The following is a 6,733-nucleotide window of genomic DNA, read 5'->3' as shown; positions in this document are numbered from 1 at the left end:
AAAATCGAAAAGACCTGTTATTACCCGATGTCTCTATTCGATGAGTTGTCTTTCTTGTGCGCTGCTGGTAATTCATACCGTACAGTACCTTGGACACAAACACAGCATCTGCGATTTTGCGTAGTATCCACTTGTCCACCCCCCATGATTTCAAGGTTATTGTTTTCACCAGGTGTAGAATTCGCGTCCAGGCATGGCATAATTGTTTCACCCACGTGCTGGCTCTGCCGTCATGGTCTTACACTAGCTGAGGATTTGTGGATGTTGGCTTGCGGGTATATGTCTTCAGCTATGTGGAGCACAATGTGCAGTCTGTGACGTAGTATGACAATTCATGTCTTGACATTTATGCATCTGTAGAACCAGCTTCCTGACAGAGTACTTGCTATACCAGATTATGCTTATTTGTACAGTGCTGTTTAACAATACATATTGATGCAATGAATGTTTACGCACTCGAATTATAACGAAATATGTTTGTTTTACGACTGTGCCCTTTGCGTTCGATTGGTGTTGGATTATGCATAAGCATGCCCCCCTGTGCAATAGTATTTGGAAGTTTAAGGGTTCAATAAAAGATGATGAACTGAATATAAGTACAAGAGCTTTTTTTACCTATGACTCCCATCGAAACGCGACTTCCATGGCTGGCAATTCAACCCCTTGCCTTGTTTTAGCAGCAGAACGCTACAGCCACACTGGCAGGCGAATAAATTGAACAATTTGTCTGCAGATGGTTTTTTTCTTGCCTGTATGTAGGTAAAACTTGCAATAAGTGTGTCATTGCAAAAAAGCATTTTGTTGTCCTTTATTGAATAAACCACATATTGTGTATAGTTGAAATGCAGAAATTTGTTCTAAAATCCTCGGGTGATATATGTTCTTGCAAGTAGCATGGTATTTCATTACTTATACAGATAGTAATCGCAGCGGATATCGTTATATGGGTTTACACACTAATATATGTGATCACAAACTTATTAGAAACTTACTAGAAACATGTAAGGCATGAATGTTTCTGCACACTTGATCAGCTGTGAACGTGCAAGAACTGCTTGTACTGGCTGACTTCACTACACAGTTTTGATTTACTTTTCTTCAGCGTGTCGTTTTATACTGTTTTATCCCCACAAGAACAGGCCGTTTGCCTGCTTTTCGCATTGTTGCACGAGTTCTACATGATTGTGCAGGAGCGTGCGTTGTCACTGTGCCACTATAGCAAGCAATTTACCTAATCTACTAGCTCTAGAGTTAATTACCTTTCAAAGCAAATGTTAATACAGGTGCAGTAAGGATACAAAGTCCGCAACCTAATCAATGTTTATAGTTTCTGTGCAAGAAAAAAAAAATTCTCCAAAGAAGAGGTGCAACTTAACGTGCATGTAATGTTCGAAAACAAATTAACGACGCTGTTTATTCAAGCCACGGATTTAGTGCTATCGTAGAAAATTCATTACGATAGTCCACACTTTTGCTCTGTCAAATTTAGTAAGTGAGGTAAGATAACCTTTCAAGATGCATCGGAAAATTCATGCTTGAAAACCGACAAGAAAATGCAACTGAACGATACCGCGTTAAGCGCAACGTTGAAATTATTTAAGCTGCTCCGTACGCGGCGATTTTTGTATGCTATTCAAATCGGCGGGTCGGCACTGCGACTGCGATTTTCATCGCAAACGACGGAAATCGCACTTCCGGTGCGACGAAATCGCATCATGTGAAACAGGCTTTACAGACCTTTGTCGTCGCACATATCTTCCTAGTCCGATGCGTGTCGGATCTTCATCATTGTCGGTGTTCCCGCCGACTCCGTAAACGTTTATTTATTTATTTGAATACCTTCAGGGCACATAGGGCGTTACAGAAGGGAGTGGGAACAATAAATAGGAAATAAAAAAGAGAAAGCAAATGTTAGGTGACATATTCAACCGCATTTTTAAAGCAACTGGCGTCTGTAATAGAAACACTGGAGGTGGGCAAGTGGTTCCAATGATTACAAGTTTGAAGGATGAAAGAATGAAAGTGTTGGTTGGTGTGACAACGAGGAACAAGCACTTTATAACGATGGTCAATACGAGGTGATATGAATGAAGGATGGGAAAGCAATTCCTGCTTAAGGCGAGGGTTATGGTAGTAAATCTTACGAAATAAGGAAGGACGTCATATTTTCCTGCGTAAGGAAAGCGGTGGAAGCTGTAACGCTGTTTTCATAGATGAAACACTGGAAAGACGGAAGTAGTTGGTAAAAATGAAGCGTGCGCTACGATTCTGCAAAGCTTCAAGGTGACTAATAAGATTTTCAGTAAATGGATCCCACACAGCTGATGCATATTATAGTTCGGAACAGACAAAAGTTTTATAAAGAAGGAGTTTAAGAGAAAGGGCCACTGAAAAATTACGGCGCAGGTAACCAAGCATGCGGTTAGCATTACTGACAATATAATTAATTTATGGTTGCCAAGACAGGCTAGAATGAATGTGGACCCCTAAGTATTTGTAATTAGTCACTTCGTCGAGAAGGGAACCATTTATGTTATACTCACAAGCGTTAGTGGAAAGTTTACGAGAAATTTTCATTAGTTTGCACTTCGTTGCGCTGAGTCTCATTTTCCATGTGTTACACCAATCAGGAATACTGTTAAGGTCAGTCTGTAGCAGCGATGTGTCTTTATCAGAGGAAATCATAAGATATACAACACAGTCGTCTGCAAAAAGCCTAAAAGAGGAATTACACAATAAAGTGAATCGTTTATGTAAATTAGAAAAAGAAGGGGCCCAAGAACAGTAACTTGGGGCACCCCTGAAAGGACAGGACAGAGAGAAGAATCTTAGCCATTAGCAGTTACAAATTACTGTCGATTTAAGTAAAAGTCCTTTATCCAAGCAAGAATGTTAGAGTCAAGATTTAGTTTACTGAGCTTAAGATAAAGTGGTTCATGGCAGACAAGGCCATAAGCTTTAGAGAAATTTAAGAATGTACAATCAATATAACGTCCGAAATCTATAGTTACTAATAGGTCATTAGTAAATGAAATTAATTGCGTTTCAGAGGAGAATGTCTTTCTGAAACCGTGATGATGAGATGTGAAAAAAGAATTAGCTTCAAGAAATTTAACCAGGTAAGAATAAATGACATGTTCAAAAATCTTACAAGGGACACTGGTCAATGATATTGGTCTATAATTTAGCGCAGAATGAGTGCCACCAGATTTAAACGGCACGACTTTGCCCACCTTCCAATCACAAGGCAACACACCAGAATGTAAAGTCTGAGCAAAGAGTTTATACAAAAAAACATGGACGAATAAGCAACCGTACACATTGAAAGACTTCGCGTTTACACCATCGACGCCGCATGATGACGAAACCTTTAAATTGTTAATAAGACCAACGATACCATTATAATCAATTGCTACTGGATTCATTGTAGGAAAGCTTGCGTCACAAAATTCTGGCAGGCGCTCAGCACGCTCGCTCATCTGAAAATATTTTTGAAAATATCTCGTTGAAAACGTAACAACATTGCGAGCGAGAAACGGTAATGCCACTGTCGTCAGTTATTGACAATACGTTTTCGCGTGCACCCTTAACACTCCAGAACTTTTTGGTGTCGTCTCTTAACAAAGCAGGTAAAGTAGTGCCAAAGAAAGTGTGCTTAGCGTCCTTAATCGTATATTATATTTGCGGGCGATCTGTTGATATGCGGTACAGTCACCGTGACCATTCTGAACTTCATTTTTCGAAGTGTTTTTTATGATTCTGAAGGCGCCTTAAGGACGCATTAAACCAAGGTGACCTTCGTTTGAGACGGATGACCCGCAGTGGTACATATTTGCTTATTAGACATTTAACTTTCTTTTTAAGCATTGACCAGTTTTCTTCGACAGCGCGCTCATAAAAGCTGGGCATGCAGCCTTCCAAGGAGGCTTGTGTATGAAGGTCGAAAACGGTCAAGTATCGTACATGTAGCGGTGGAGCAAAACCGCAACTAAGGGCTTGCACCTCTAGGAGGTCCGCTACGCACAAACACTTCCTTTTTGTAACATCCGGCTCGCTCGAAATGCTTTTTTGTCATTAAAAAATTCTGATATAGCTCGCTGTGCAGGCCGGATATTTGCGTTGTGCACAAAGCGCAACTATTTCTGTGATTTCGTCACGCAGATACTTGATACAGATCAAAATAAGCTGATCGGCAGCAAAGACTCTTTCGGCTTCCACGGAACACCTCGATTCGACGCTACAAAGAGAAACGTCACCACAGCACCAAGCGAAAGAGCCGCCGTGAACCTGGAGGTTCTAGCCATCTTTGTTTATTTGGACAGTGTGTTCAGCTCAAGTAGCGGATTCTGGAGTTGGCCATAGCACAGGTACCCGATATTGAAACCATTATGCTGGGGACACGTCATCGGCATCGAACACCTTCACGAATTCCTCGCAGGCAAGCGAGCGCGTTGAGGCGCGTTTCAATATGAGCTCACCCAGCTCACTTCCTGTCTCTCAAGGTTATGCCTAGCATTCTACGTTCGATCACTCTTTTCGCAGTCCTTAACCGTTCTCAAGTTTCTTTGTCAGTCTCCAAGTTTCTGCCCCGTATGTCAGCACTGGTAAAATGCACTATATAAAGGAGGAATATTAGCGAAGCCAAAAAGCAGATGACTGCTAGCAGTTGGCATTCTTACGGTGCCGTCATGTCCACTTGTCGCGCAGCCTGAGAAACAGCCATTTATTCCCGTGCCACATGGGTTTGCTCCATTCAAGAGCTGCTTACCGTCCTCTACTCCGGTTACTGCCGAGTGATGTGATAGTGTGAAGGGTCGCGTCAAAATCGGTTCCACGGCGTGATAACGGATGAAATTGCTGTGCTCATGCGTAGTCGCGGGGACAACGATGTGGTCTGGGCAACATGCAAGGCAGAGAGAGAGAGAGAGAGAGAGAGAAACAACTTTATTTAGTCGCCTGCAGAACGACACCATGACTAAATGGCGCCGCGACGCAGGCCCTGACGTCTTCTCAGCAGGTGGTATCTACTCAACTCCAGCGTGTATTACTCCGGCGATCGGTCACCCTGAGGGGCAACGTTTCGTCGTTTTCGCTCAGCCTTTGTCTTTCAAGGGCCGCCGAGACCTGCTGGACGGCCCAGGTTTGGATTTCGTGGTCGTAGCATTCCGCCGGAGCCACGAGTCGCGGCGGAATCGTTCTACTTGTCGAAGCTTCCTCGGGGAACTTGGTGCAATCCCATAGGATGTGCGTCAGGGTGGCCCTTTCCCGCTGGCACACGCGGCACGCATCACTCACGTATACTTTCGGGTACAGATGATTCATTAACACCGGGGTGCGTAATGGACCAGTTTGCAATTGTCTGAACAGTACCGCCTCCGCTCGGCTCAGCCCCGGGCGCGAAGGTTGGAAAAATGTGCTTTGAGCCAGGCGGTGAAACTGTAAATTCGTTGAATTCGTCATGCGGTCCTTGGCACTACACCACGTTGGACGGTCGGTTGCAGCGGCGCGGTTGGTTAGCGCTCGCGCCACTGCGTGTGGAGTCTCGTTGTGGTTATCGTGCTTCTCCGACGCATTGCTGCCCGCGTGCGCCGGCAACCACTTGATTTTCACATACCTATTCTCTCGTTGCAGGTCAGCCGAGCACAGAACGCGCACAGCCTCACCACACACTTTGTCCTTGGCATAATTCCGCACTGCACTTCGTGAATCACACAACACCGTCTGGCACCCGGGGTCCGCAATGGCCAGGACAATGGCCACCTCCTCCGCCTGACACGCCTCTCGGACCCGTAAGCTCGCCGCTGCCCTCGACGCGCCGCACGACGCCTCGATTACGGTAGCTACGAACGCCGCGCTGTCTCCCTGGTATTCTACCGCAACCTTGCGTGCTCGTCCTTGGGGTGAAAGTCGATGAGGGCCTTGGCCCTCGCCGCTCTTCTCTCCTTGTTAAACTCCGGGTTCATGTTTCTCGGGATGAAGTCTACCCGAATCCGGCGCCGGGTCTCGTCCAGGACAGGAACGTCGCTGCTCGCCTTTTTCGCCCCGGGCTGATGAGGGGCGTTGGTAATCTTGGCTGTAAGGCGGGAAATGGTCTCGCTGTGGCCCCGTCGCTTGTCTATAATCAGGCCGTGCACTCGGATTTTGTCGACCGTCGGGAACACATGGCCGTTCGTCGTCACGACCTTGATGGCCTCGTAATCCCTCGGTTCGCTCTTGTTACGTTTGACGTACTTGGGTGGTAACACCAACAGTTCTGACTTGCTCGGTGAGCAGATAAACCGGAACCGTTTTGCTGGTTTCTTGCAGCGTGCTCTCAATGTGACCATCGCTGCCTCCCGGAACCCACAGCGTGATGTCATCGGCGTAGATGGTGTGCCGGACCGCCTCGACTCGAGAGAGTCGCTTGGCTACACCGATCATAACGAGGTTGAATAACAACGGCGAGATGACCGAGCCCTGGGGGGCCCCAACACTGCCGAGCCTCTTCGCTTGGAGCCGTAGATCGCCGGCGCAGAGCTCGGTAGTACGCCCCGTCAGAAAGTTGTTGATGTAATTGTACGTTCTTGCGCCCATGTTGAGCCTGGACACCTGGGCTAGGATCGCAGAGTGCTTCACTTTGTCGAAGGCGCCCTGCAGGTCCAGCCTCAGGATGGCCTTGTTTTCTTTCGTTAGGGTGTCATCGTCAAAGATATCTTTCTTCAACAGAATCTTCGCGTCTTGGGTGCCGAGGGAA

The sequence above is a fragment of the Dermacentor andersoni genome, chromosome 11 (assembly GCF_023375885.2).
Source record: "Dermacentor andersoni chromosome 11, qqDerAnde1_hic_scaffold, whole genome shotgun sequence".
Lineage (NCBI taxonomy): Eukaryota > Metazoa > Arthropoda > Arachnida > Ixodida > Ixodidae > Dermacentor > Dermacentor andersoni.
This window is presented reverse-complemented; position numbering follows the sequence as displayed.